Here is a 14,408-nt window from a genome sequence, read left to right on the forward strand (position 1 = left end):
TTTTTGGTGATGCCTTCAGTGAAGCTTGAACGTTAGTCCCATTGGTTCTTGAGCATAGGCTACCTCTTGAAATGATCGAATGCTGGTGTTTTTGATAGAGAGGCTCCGTGTATTCTTTCCATCTTTTGTTTTGATGCTTCATGCATAGTATAATATGTTGGCCATAGATTCTTTCAATATTGCACCTCAAGATTTAAATTTGTCTTCAATTCCTTCAGGTTAAGATATGTGGGGATGGTCTTCCTTTTTTTGGTTTTGTAACTAGGTCTTTGCACATTTCATGAAAATATTTGACTTTGCCTTAACGAAGTACCCTTAGAAATTTTCTGTTCAGCTCTGACTTCACTTTTTCCATTTGCTTTAAGCTACTCTATGATTAAGAGCAATTTTCAGAGTCTCTTCTAATATAATATGTACTTTGTTATTTCTTTCCTCTCTTTTTGGTAAACTATTTACTTTCTTCACAGATGATGTTCTTGATGTCATCCCACAGCTCATCAGGTCTTCTGTCATTCGTGTCCAATGAATTAAATCTATTTTTATGTGATTGATACAATTGATGTAGGGATTGTTATAAGAGCTGTTAAGAGCTCCCAATAAAATGCTTTTTAATTAAAAAAATCTCTTCTTGAGACGTTCTCAAAATTCAGGTAGACTATATTCAAGGTCATATTTTGGCTCTTGTGAACTTGTTTAAATTTTCTTCACCTTCAGCTTAAACGTACATATTAAAAATTGATGGTCTGAAAAAAAATTGATGGTCTGTCCCACAGTTGGCCCTTGGCTTCCTCATAGTTGCTGATATTGAGCTTCTCTGTTGCCTCTTCTCACAGATGTGGTCAATTTGATTTCTGTTCATACCATCTGGAGAAGATCGTGTGTGTAGTTGCTGCTTGTGTTGTTGAAAAAAGGTATTTGGCATGAAGGCATCATTGGTCTTTCAAAATTCTATGATGTGGTAGCCAGCTTTATTTCTATCACCAAGGCTGATTTTTCCAACTGCTGTTTCCAACTTTGTCTCCAACTTTTGCATTCTAACTGCCAATAATTATCAATACATCTTGATTGCAAGTTTGATCCATTTCAGACTGAAGACGTTGGTAAGTCTTTAATTTCTGCATCACTGGCTTTAGTGGTTGGTGCATAAATTTGAATAATAATCACATGGACTAGCTTTCCTTGTATGTAGAAAGGAGAGGGGTTCTCCTTTCACGGACAGCATTTTGCTTCAAGATCATCTTTGTGATGATCAATGCAACACCGTTCCTGAATCTATCATATAAACCATATGGCAGTAACCCATTAGTCCATTCTGGCTAACTAACACCTACGATAGCAAACTTTAGGTGCGCCATTTCATTTTTGACAACTTTCAATTTTCTGGAGTCATACTTTGTAGATTCCAAATTCCAATTATTAATAGAAGTTTGCCGTGTTTTCTTCTCATCTGAGTCATACCCCAGCAGCAAATGAAGGTCCTGAAGGCTTTGCTGCATCTACGCTATTATTAAGGTGACCCTGCTTTGAGCAGTCGGCTCTTCTTCATGCATATTTTGAGTGCCTTCTAACCTGACGGGCTCGTCTTCCCTCGCTGTACCTGACAATGTTCTGGAGCAGCTGGGGGCTTCCCAATGCAGGCCTCACAGTCAGCAGCCCAAAGCATATCCTGTGAGGCAGCCAGGACTCTCATTAAGGCAGCACCATTCTGTGATAACTTATAGCAATCATATTGCCATTATGCCACCCTCCAATATCTCCTAAGGTGCTTCTGAGAGGAATCAAGAACACCCAACTCCAATGGACTTAATATGGTGATTTATCAGCCCGCATATTAAAAAGTCTAGAGATAGGGCAAGCTTTAAGTATGACTTGCTCAGGGTTTTACCTTACTTCCTTTGTGTGTTGATTCTGGTGTTAGACTGGCTTCCATCTTCGCTGCAACCAACAGTAGTTGTTTAGTTGTAATAGGAACACTTCACTTAAGGATTAAGCCAAAGTGATACAATTCCTTCCAAAGAGATCCTCCCCGAAGGATCACTATAAAGAAGGAGGAGGGATTACAACTACTTCTAGATATAAGCAAGGATCAACCAATCCCACAAGTTCAGAAGAGCGTGGTGGAGGAGACACGACAGGTCCACATCCAGCCTCTGCATAGATTTCTTTGACCCCAGTGATTTTGAACTCTTTGACTCCCTGACCAGGGCCGTGCCTTCTTCTCAGGGCCAGTCAGGCTATGCCTACACTTCACAAACAAAACAACCGAGAAAGAGATCCAATGTTCTGATTCGTCTTCTGTATTGTCTCTTTTTCCGTTCAGACGTCTTTATCTCCTGCTTTGTCCAAACTGATGGGCAGCAGCTCAGAAAGTAAAGCAGGAAAAAAGACAAGCAAAGATAAGTCAGAGAAAATGTACAATGCACACAATGTGCCACGTGTCCTTCGTTAAAGTCGAAAGACTCTGGAGAAGATTCAATGACTTAGTTTGCGATTCCAGGTCTACCGCACTCATCAGATCTGGTGCTCTGGACAAGCAGATGCATGTGAGGAGCAAGAAAAATCCTATTGGGGGAATTCCTAGAATAGAAAGGCAAATAGGTAGCTTGCCAAGCAGTATGACAGGTGCAAGTATGGGCAGTTGTCCTTCAAATCAAACACTACCCTTTGTATTAGTCATTTACTCTTGGCAAAGTAGTAAAGACAACACCAAAAACAAAAGTAGAAAACACGGTGCATAACTATTCACAGTAGCAAAAAAGAAAAGGGAGACAGGCTATTTAACTTTCCATCAGTAAGGGAAGCATTATGTTGGCAATGGATAGCCATCAATAAAATAATGGTTCTGAAGGCTCTATCTTAGCATAGAATAATACTTATGGCTTACTCTTGAGTGAAAAAAGGAGAATTTAAAGTATAACCATGTAAATATACATAGTACATAGAATATGATTATGAAAAATATGCATGCAAAAAAACTAGAAATATACCAAATGATAGCAAGTTTTACTGGTGTGGTTGCTCTTCTATTTCTTTACCTTTTTAGTGATACTGTGACATTAGTTTTTTAACAAAAAACATTAGTCTTATTACTTGGTAGATAAATAGGTAGCCGCTTGTCCCTGTGTTGATAAGACAGCAATTACAATGCGGTGGCCCGTCCTCCACCTGAACAGCATTTATTCATTCCACAAATAATTACTGAATTCCTATTATGTAGTAAGAAACCCCAGTGATGCGGGTGGGTTAGCACTGGACTTACCAAAATGTTGGCAGTACAAACTCACTAGCCAAGGGCAAACAATTGAAGGATGAACAACTCTCTTTCAAAAGGAGAGGGTATTGGCTCAGATCAGAGATGAACTCAAACTCACTGAGGGAGTTTGAAATCAAGCCAGTCCGAGGGAGAAAGATGAGGCTGTCTGCTCCCTGCTCCTGGAAAGATTTACAGCCTCAGAATCTTGATGGCAGTAAGTAATATGTATTGGGCACCAGAGATAGATCATTGGGTTCAATAACTTTGTCCCTACCCTAAGGTTTACAGCCCAATGAAAAAGGTACTCTATCTATCTATCTATCTATCTATCTATCTATCTATCTATCTATCTATCTACAAATGAGTAAAGCCACTGCTAAGACAATCAACAGAATGCCATCAGAGGAGAAGACTCTGCTTGAAAGGGGGGTCGGAGAGCCTCTGAGGAGTAAGTACCTGAGTTGAGACTTGACTGTGCACACCACTAAGGCAGAGAATGGTAAGAGGACCTACGGTGGAAGAGAACTTGGCAAGAACTGAAGGGCAACTAAAGAAGAGTCCAGTGGCTGGTAGCTGAGTCCAAAGGCAACCCATGTAGGTAAGAGTAGAAACTGTGCTCTATAGGGCTTTCAGTGGCTCGTTTTCTTCTGCCAAGGTGCCTGTAGATGGGCCTGAACCTCCAACCTTTGGGTTGGCAGCCAAGCTCACCCACTGTTTTAGTACCTCAGGGCTCCAATAGAATCTCACTGCCCTCAGGTCAATCCAATGCACAGCACCCCTGTACGACAGAGTAAAACCACTCAGGGTTTCTCAGACTGTAAATCTTTATGGGAAGAGAAGGCTTCATCTTTCTCCTGACAAGCAGCTAGTGGGTTTGAACTGTCGACTTTTCATGGGTTGGCAGCATGCTCAACTCAGTATGTCACCAGAGATCCAAAGGAATAGAGGGGTTAAAATGGAACTAGAAAGACAAGCAAGGACCAAATTATACAAAGCTTAGATAAGACATTTTGGATTTTCTTCCAGGTATACTGTGAAGCCATTGAAGGATTTCTCAACATTGTTCAGTTTGCATTTCAGTAAGATCCCTTTGGCTGAGTTATGTGGAATGATTTGAGGGTGGACAGAGGCAGAATTGGAAGACTAGTCGGGTGGTGCAAAGGGTATGAAAAGGAAGGGACGGCTTCAGGGTATGTTTCATAGCTTGATCAGAGGGCAGAGTAGGGTGAGGGGCGATTAAGATCTCAGGGACCATGTCCAGTTAACTAGTTGAGTGTACAGCTGTGGCATTTTCTAAACACAATGAAGAGTTTCACTAACTCTGAATAGCGCTGACCTTTAAGGATGGGAAATATGGTTTTCACCCATGAAGTCTCAACACTGAACTAGGCAGCGTGTTGCGGAGTGGCATTTTCTAAGTGTTTGTTAAATAAATACGAAAGCTTTGCAGCTATTTCATTCCTGGTAGTATATTCAGATCCTAGTTGTTGTGAAAAGCCTGATTCCAAAGTTTTCTTTACCGAGGAGGACAAGGGAAGACGGATTGACTATTAATTACTCTTTAAAAAGAAAAGAAAAAGGTCTGAGGTTCTGGTTTCCTAATTCTTGTTTTGTTTTCTGTGCTTGACCTAAAATATGAGTTCAAAGCTTTAGCGTATTTAAATTCTTGGGCCGGCCACTGACCTTCCTTGAGTGGTTTTACCTCCCAGGGTTTTAGCTTCTCCGTTTGCCAAAGGGAGATAATGGTACTTGCCTAATCTCTCAAGGATGTCACGAGAAGTCAGATAAATCACCTGCCTCCTTTGGAGAGGGACTTTAGAATGCAGGGACATTATTAGATACGATGATGAATACTCACACTTGAAAGGTCTTTAAAAAGTGTCCCCCAAATCTTTGAACATGTGAGGCTATGAATAGCTCTGGGCTAGGTGTTTATACTCTTCTGGCAAGCGTCCCTCTCCAGTTAAAGCAGGGAATGAATGGCCTTTGAACAAATGCATTTCTCATCCTTTGATAACCAGGCTTCCTTGTTTGTATACTTGAGAGATGATTATCATCCGGCATATGAGGTCAAGTTGAACTTCTTGGTGCCATTACAGTTCAATTGAAGCTTTAATGGAGTCTTTCTTCCAAGGCTAAAAATAAATCACTTGCTCATTTTAGCGAGCTCCTTGCATTAAAAAAAAAAGTGATTGTCAGATAAATCCACCTGTTTTCTGCAGATGACATATGTAAATATTTATCCTCATTTAAAACTTGATCATAGGAAAAATCAGTATGTTTGTTCTTCATTGTTGTATTCTTTGTCTGCTAAATCTTCCTTAAAGTACTTTTAATAGCTATACTTAAATATTTTCACTTCCCTAAGATAGACAGTGGAACAAAGACAGGGCACTCTACTCCTGTAGAGTTAGTCACAGTCTCAGAAAGTCACAGGGGCAGTTCTACCCTGTCCTACAGGGTCGCTATGAGAAAGCATCGATGGCTTTGAATTTGGCTTGGGTTTTCCCTCTTTTACGATACAAATGTAGTTCGCATATTGACCCACAAAGGAGAAAGATGAGGCTTTCTACTCCCGCCAAGATTTACAGTCTCAGAAACCCACTGAGACAATCCTATCCTGACTTATAGGCTGGGTGAGTCAGAATCGACGTGATGGCAGGGAGTTTGGGTTTGGGTTTGGGTTTGTTCACCCACAACCACCCTTGAAGGTAAGTCTCAGGAGATCAGTATGTGGAACCCAAAATTGAGTGACATTACACTCAATTCCTTGGCTAGGTTAGAGCACAAGCTAGTTTGACTCAAACACCCATGTGCTTGACAATACCCTTGTTAAAAATAGAAGTTTTGCAATATAATAATTTTGTATGGGGGAGAAAGTGGGAATCGATCTCAAGGATCAACCTAGCACTCCCTCTCAGGGGGACGAATAATAGAAAAGTGGGTGAGGGGCGATGGAAGATGATGTAAGATAAGGAAAAAATAATCTATAACTTATCAAGTGTTCGTGATGGAGGGCTGGCAGAGGTGGGAGGTGGGGAAATGGGGAGCTGATATCAGAGGCTCAGGTGGGGAAGAGAATGCTTTGAAAATGATGATGGCAGCATATGCTTAAATGTACTTGACACATTGGAGGAACATACGGACTGTGATAAGAGATGTAAGAGTCCCCAATCAAAGTATTTAAAAAAATTCGTACGAACCTATAAGCTTTATTCCTCAGTTGAAAATTAAAGTTCGGGGAACATCTAGTCTGGAAGTCAGGTAAAAGCTCTGGAGCAAGGTACAAGGAGAAGGGCTTTTCTTTTTTTTTTTTTTTTAAATTTTAACAATTTATTGGGGCTCATACAATTCTTTTCACAGTTCATATATATACATACATCAATTGTATAAAGCACATCTGTACAGTCTTTGCCCTAATCATTTTTTTCTCTTTTCTTCTTTTACATTTTATTAGGGACTCATACAACTCTTACCACAATCCATGCATATAAATACATCAATTGTATAAAGCACATCCATACATTCCCTGCCCCAATCATTCTCAAGGCATTTGCTCTCCACTTAAGCCCCTTGCATCAGGTCCTCTTTTTTTCCCCCTCCTCCCTCCCCCTTCCCCCCTCCCTCATATGCCCTTGGTAATTTATACATCGTTGTTTTGTCATATCTTGCCCTATCCGGAGTCTCCCTTCCCCCCTTCTCTGCTGTCCCTCTCCCAGGGAAGAGGTCACATGTGGATCCTTGTAATCAGTTCCCCCTTTCCAACCCATTCACCCTCCACTCTCCCAGCATCGTCCCTCACACCCTTGGTCCTGAAGGTATCATCCACCCTGGATTCCCTGTACCTCCAACCCTCATATGCACCAGTGTACAGCCTCTGTCCTATCCAGCCCTGCAAGGTAGAATTCGGATCATGGTAGTTGGGGGGAGGAAGCATCCAGGATCTGGGGGAAAGCTGTGTTCTTCATCGATACTACCTCACACCCTAATTAACCCATCTCCTCTCCTAAACCCCTCTATGAGGGGATCTCCATTGGTCGACACTTGGGCCTTGGGTCTCCACTCTGCACTTCCCCCTTCATTTAATATGATATATATATATACATATATATACATACATATATACATATACACATATATACACATACATATACACACTTATATCTTTTTTTTTTTTGCATGATGCCTTATACCTGGTCCCTTGGGCACCTCGTGATCACACTGGCCGGTGTGCTTCTTCCATGTGGGCTTATTTGCTTCTGAGCTAGATGGCCGCTTGTTCACCTTCAAGCCTTTAAGACCCCAGACACTATCTCTTTTGATAGCCGGGCACCATCAGCTTTCTTCACCACATTTGCTTATGCACCCATTTGTCTTCAGCGATCCTATCATGGAGGTGTGCAGTCAATGATATGATTTTTTGTTCTTTGATGCCTGGTAACTGATCCCTTTGGGACCACTCGCTCACTCAGGCTGGTGTGTTCTTCCATGTGGACTTTGTTGCTTCTGAGCTAGATGGCCGCTTGTTTATCTTCAAGCCTTTAAGACCCCAGTCACTATCTCTTTTGATAGCCGGGCACCATCAGCTTTCTTCACCACATTTACTTGTTCACACACTTTGGCTCCAGCCATTGTGTTGGGAGAGTGAGCATCATAGAGTTCCAATTTAATAAAAGAAGGTATTCATGCATTGAGGGAGTGTTTGAGTAGAGGCCCAAAGTCCTTCCGCCACCTTAATACTTGACCTATAAATATAGACACATAGATCTATTTCCCCATCCTCCTATATATATTTGCATGTACATGTCTTTGTCTAGACCTCCATGAATGCCCTTTGACTCCTAGCTCTTTCCTCCATCTCCCTTGACTTTCCTCCTGCCCTACTACCATGCTTCATCGCCACCTGGGCTAGAGTATACCTCTTCTCTAAGCAACCTTACCCTTGATCATTTCCCACCAGGCCTGCCACTCCCACTTCTCTACCATTTGGGGTCCCATGATTTTCCCTTGTCCCTGGGTTTGTTAACACCACTTCCTTACCCCCCCTACCCCCCCACCCCAAGTCCCCCCAAAACTGTCGGTCCCGTTGTTTTTCCTCCAGATAGTTCATCCAGCCTGTCCTATTCAGACAGACCTGTGGAGTCACTAACATGCACGAAAACTAGACAGAGGAAAACAAAGCAACAGTATACAACCAGACAACAAAACAACAAAAACAAACCACTGACAAAGAACAGAATAAAACAGTTCACAAGAGAAAAGCTTGTAGTTAGTTCAGGGATCGTTTGCTGGCCCTTAGGAGCGTTTTCCAGTCCAGTCTGTTGGGGCACCACGCCCTGGCCCCGAAGTCCACTTTCAGCATTCCCTGGGGACCTTGCCACTCCATTCCCTTGCTGTTCCGCTGCACTCCCCCAGTGATTTGCCTCGGTGTGGTGGGATCAGGTCAGGTGCAATTCCCACACTGTGTTTCCGGTGCTGTCCCCTGTATCGCCCTTAGTCACTGAGGGGCATCATGTCTCATAGTGGGGCCAGCCATGTTGTTCTCTCTGTGGACTGGCTGCTCTACTCAGGAACATCATCATCACGGCCTGGTGGGCCAGGCTGTGCTCCACTCTCTCCTCCTGCCCCTTCCTCTGCTCCCGTGTGCTCTGATCAAATATGTCCATCTCCCAGAGCTGCAGAGTCAATGTCGTCCTTTGAGAAGGGCTTTTCTAAACACACACACACACACACATCAGATTTCAGAGTGGCCAGCCACATTTCCTTTCCTTATTTGGGATTCCAGGGACATTTGGAAATAGGTTAAAATGAGCTTGCAAGTCCTTGTGGATTAGGTTTGGTTTCCGTTCATGGGGAGTCACTGATGTGGATTTTGGCTTCTGGTAAGATGAGGTCTTTTCAAGACATAGAAACTTCAGCATAGGTTCACTGATGTGTGGTGCAGTTCTGGGCCGAGTTTAGTCAGGGGAAAAGTGCTCTGGTGACACAGTAGGTTAAAAGTTTGGCTGCTAACTCAAAGGTCAGCAGTTCAAAACTGATCTGAGGGAGAAAGATGGGGCAGTTTGTTTCCATAAGGATTGCAGTCTTAAGAAACCCTATGAGACAGTTCTGCACAGTGTGTGTATGTGTGTGTTTCCCAAAATTTTATTTACAAAACCCAAGGAGGGAGGAGGTAACCCCTTACTCTAAAGAAGTCTCACCCAGGCACCACAGTCCATACAGTCTTATAGTCAACTCCCCCAGCCCCCGCCAAAAAAAAACAAACAATACAACACAACAAAACTCACTTCCATTGACTCATTGCTAACTCATAGGAACCTCTGTGGGTTTCTGAGCCCTTAGCTGTTCAGGGAAGTAGAAAACCCAGTCTCTCTTCCCCGGAGCAGCTGGTGGTTTCAAACTGCCGACTATGCCGATTGCAGTCCAACTCGTAACCACTAAACCACCAGGGCTCCTAAGCCCTACAGAGTCAGGATCAATCTGACAACAGCACCAGACTAATGCAAGTTAACACCTGAACCCATCTGTTTTCTTCTCCTCACAAGGCAGAAATGAGAATTTGAGGCAACACAAAGGAAGATGCTACAAATTTAAGCAACCTCATTAGAGGAAAGATCTAAAGCCGAGAGAAGGCAAGCCTGAGGAAGTCAACCTTGACCACACCAGAAGGAATGAAAGTTCTGTTCTCCTCCTAGACCAGAATGGACACTGGATAGGCCCATCCCTCAGTGTGAACCACTGGGATTGATGCCCTGTGTCCTACCCATGAGACAGGAGTACCACAACAGCCTCCAAAATCCAGCATAGGTTCAACAGTGAAAAGAATTTATTCTCAGGAAGATCTTCTGATGCTCTGCGTGAGGTGTCAGACGGCTAATGCAGTTCACATGCACCAGTTGCTCTGCAGAAGACAGTTGACATTGTGTCTGTAAAGATCACAGTCTTGGAAGGTCTATGGAGTTCTGCTATGAATCGAAACCCACCCAAGGGCACTGAGTCTGGTTTTGGAATTCAACATTAGGGTGCAATGGTAGTTTAACAAAAGAAGTCTCTTCTTCCCATGCAGGAAGCCTGGGTTTAATTCCCAGTCCATGTACTTCATGTGGAGCTATGTTAGTCTGTTAGTGGAAGCTTGCATGTTGCTACAATGATAAACAGGTGGGGGGGGGGATGGCCAGGGAGCCCCCACTGACCTCCTCCAGCTTTTGTAGGAAGGAGAATTCAACTCCACATCAGCCCAAAGCCAGTTGACAGAAGGTGTATTCTGGTGGCAACTTGAGAAGATTAGGAGGGAAGGGGTGGAGTCTAGCCTGTCAATCAAGATATAACCAACGAGGCCTCTGTGTGGGCATGGTCTTCTCCTGAGAACGCTGGGAACTCCTGTATTTCCTCCTTGGAGGCGGGAGACACTTCTCTCTTAGTGACAACACTCACACCCTTGGAGACTTTCTCTGCTCACTCCGAGAGAAGCTCTACCAATAAGACCCATGTCACTATGGCCTGGAGCTGGAGAAGCCACATGGACCTACCCTGATGCAACCAGACCTCTGAAGCTGGCGAGACCACATAGAGACCCCTGCCAGCGCTGAGATGCTTACACTGCCACTGGATCCACAAGACTTCCCACCCACTGCATTCAGCATCATTGCATGTATTTGGTGAGTCTAAAGAGGACTATATAGTTTGGTATCAGACATATGGGCTAATGTTGGACTTATGGATTTGATCTGGGCTGGACTGGGCCATTTTCTCAATATTCAATTGCTCTTGCATATCAACCTCTTTCTTATATTCATATGCGTGTTTATGAATTTGTTTCTCTAGCCTACCCAGATTAACACAGAATGCCTTCTACCCGCCTCCCTTCTTTATTCTACCACCACCCATTCCTCCCATAGCACTCTACTCCTCTGTTGCATTTGCTACCTTTGAAATGGCCACAAAAAACTCACAGACCCTCAAATACTGTATGCAGGTCTGTTAGAGAAGCTATCGAGTCACAGATCAGTAAGGATAGTGGTCTTCTGTCGCAGCACCTCTTCACAGCTATGCCGGCGGTCACATCTCTGATTCTCAGCCTCTCACGTGTGTGTTGTCCCTCGGCCTCTGCTTTTGTGAACCAAGAAGCCAGTTTGCCACTCTGCCTTACAGCTCCAGTGCTGTTCCTCTGCTCTGTCTCATGGTCTCAGTGCCGTGGCCTCCGGTGCCTCTGCTGCCTCCACTATTTCAGACAGGAAGGTATTTTGCACATGCTCCATGGGTGGTCCTTGTTTCATAATGGTCATGGGAATCGCTCTCCTGCTTCTGAGACAGCTCTCTCTTGCCCAGAAGCACGGCAGCAGGCTGATCCCCTCTGAGTATTTCCCATGCTCTATCTGCACAGGCTCACCCAATCATTCACTGGGAGTTGCAAAGACATGGACAGAGTAGTCCTGTCTAAGCAGTTTCACTTCATTACAGTAAGTTCAGTGGAGTCTTCTGTTGTTCAGCTATGCATGGGACCAACCTCAGTCAACTAACAACAAGTTAACATTGGTCATAAACTTTGTAATCAACCAGGCCAGGGAAAGTTCTGGTCATGGGGAAATTCTAGTTGAAACTGTAGAAAATAAAACAAATCCACAAGAGCTGTTACTGCGATGGACGTTCAAGCCCCTCCACTCCTCAGTTCTTGTCCCACTTACAAGAAAGATTTCAGGCAAGGGACAACATTCAGACATGAGTCAGAGAAAAAGTTTAAGTAGCCAGAGTGAGTTTACTGAAGGGAGATACTTTGGGAAAGAGGTCCAAAGGGCCCATAGCATGTCTAAATGCCCACGAAAACATCATGCTAGACCTTGCATAGGCTAATGGTGGACTTCCCACCAAAGGCTGGCTTTCTTTCTGGTGGGTCTTCTGCTCTTGGCTGGTGTCCCTTCTCCTTTCAGGAACACGCATCCCAGCACTCCAGACTTCAGGCTGTGTCCATGTCTGTCCAGCTATTGTGGGGTAATTTGAATATATTGTCTCTCCATCCAACCTTTTCATGACCTGTGGTCTCCCTATTGATAGGGAAGTGTGTCCTTTCTGTCCTTTACCTTCCTCTGTGCTGGAGAAGGGTTTGAGGAAGCCGGTCTCCACTGCTTGTATTTTAGATTCCTGCCAGCTTCTCTTCACTTATCATCCCTTCTACCCTGCCCATTTTCTGACTAGCTAACATCCCTGCCTCCTAAGTGAAACTATCGAAATTATTTTGGCAGTTGAGCGGTGAAGAGCATCCTTCTCTTAACTACATCCCGCCGAACTGGATGTAAGCTGAACTGATTTGGATGGCACCGGTTCGATTCCCAGTCTGGGTGGGGGTGAGGGAAAGCACCTGCATGGAATCTGGTAGCAGCTTGACCTAGGGAGCTGGGCTGCAGGCTGGAGTATGTTGGTCGCATTGTAAGGGTTCTCAAGTGGGTAATTCTCAACTCAATTCTTGGGTTCGCATGAGAAAGAAATTCACACGGAAGCCCATTTGTCATCCAAGTGAGTTTTTATGAAAGATGGGGAAAGTTTCAGGTTTTACAGTCTCAAAAGGGTACATGCTATTTCTGGGAAGCGTGCCAAGCCACGAGGAAGCCGTGCTGGAGCTCACAACTGGTCACGAGCAGCCTCGTGGAACAGCGCACCCACACGTGTGGAACTGAGGCCAGAGAAAACGCTGGGGGAAGAGTGTAAGAGAAAAGAGACTGTGGCCCTGAGTAGGTCCCGGGGGAGGGAGACCTCCCTGTCCAAACTGCCTCTGACCAGGAGCAGGGTGAAAAGAGATCGGCCTTCCCACCACCAGGGTATTTCAAACCGCTGGCTAGGGAGGCATGGTTGATGGTATTGTTGACCCCATTGGCTGTGTTGAGCCCACCTGGGTGATGCCATGAGCCTGGGCCTAGTTTGGACCACGCAGGTGTATCTCCCTCCTGGTTGGGGGCATGGGTTGGAGCCTGCTCAGTTAGGGTATCCTCATAAGTGCTTAATGCTCACTGATTTCCTTCCCAAGCTCCTGTAGCTTCCTTCCCATGCCTCCTCTGCAGGCATGGCAGGGACAATCCCCCGTCCTGGATCTAGCTACCTAACAGCATGATCATCTGTAGCCTGACAGATTCTAGTCTGGAAGAGACCATATCAACAAGGGCATAAAAACACAAATGTGATCCAGGAATGGGTTTTGGGCTTGCACTAAATACTAGCTCCAACTTTAGGAAAACTGCTTCTTTCAGCATGGCTCTGCTCAATGCTCGCCCTTGGGAAGGGAACAGGGAAGAGACAGGCGCTATAGCAAAATGTGGCGAATTGATTAGAAGGTTCCCGGGCTATCGGATAAAATAGCCTTTGGGGTCTTAAAGGCTTGTCTCCAAACAAGCAGTCATCTAAGTGAGATGTCAACGAAGTCCACATGGAAGAAGCATTCCCTCATCTGTCATCAAAGGATTGGAAGCCATATAATCCGAAGTCAAAGGAGGGATCAGTATCAGAGGTTAAATTCTGAGAATCCTGTGTGTAGAGGCGATGGATGTCAGTGGGAGCCAAGATTAGTTTGTTGAATGACATAGGAAATAAGCCTCCGGAGAACTCTAAAATTGAGAGATGAGAGGAAAGCAGTCACTAAACAGAGTGCTTGGGAGAGAGGAGTCTAGGAGACCTAAGGCATGAATCTGACCTGTACAGTTAGACCCTTGTCAGTAAATCCCCTCCCCTATGATTCGGGCTGGACCTGATCTGGTTTCCAAAAGTTGCTGCATTTTTGGTTTGTAATGTTTTGCTTGGTTTTTGCTCATTCATAGAAGAGTGTGTCTCAGGGGTGCTATGTCCACGGAGGTCACCCTCTTGAAGCTGTCCATTTTTCAGTATAAGAAACCCAGGATTGACGAACCTTACGGACAGCAAGTAAAGTGGGGATCTGGGGGGAAAGGGGGTACAGAGGTGGGAGGATAAGAGGGAGCGGTGTCAAGGAGCCCATGTAGTACAATAATGGTTGGAAACTGATTGTGGTAACAATTGTACGATTCTGTTTGACGGAATTGAAATATGGAATGATATGTTACATGCATTAAATCACAAGAGATATAAATAATAAAAACACAAAGATGTAGGAGAATAATAGAGGTCAAGGTGCCCAGGAACCACATAACCAAGC

General features: G+C 44.3%; 1 long non-coding RNA gene across 4 annotated transcripts in view; it reads right to left on the minus strand.

Annotated features, from left to right (window-relative positions):
- Positions 1-14,408, minus strand: part of LOC142445307 (uncharacterized) — a 46,311-nt gene that overhangs the window by 21,300 nt on the left and 10,603 nt on the right. Inside the window, exon 4 of one of the 4 annotated variants that reach the window (XR_012784008.1) lies at positions 12,584-13,845. The exons of the other annotated variants lie outside the window; for them this stretch is intronic. This is a non-coding gene — a long non-coding RNA (uncharacterized LOC142445307). Of the gene's footprint in view, positions 1-12,583; positions 13,846-14,408 lie in introns of those variants that run through there. 4 annotated transcript variants of the gene reach the window in all.

Source organism: Tenrec ecaudatus, chromosome 4 (assembly GCF_050624435.1).
Source record: "Tenrec ecaudatus isolate mTenEca1 chromosome 4, mTenEca1.hap1, whole genome shotgun sequence".
NCBI classification, from domain to species: domain Eukaryota; kingdom Metazoa; phylum Chordata; class Mammalia; order Afrosoricida; family Tenrecidae; genus Tenrec; species Tenrec ecaudatus.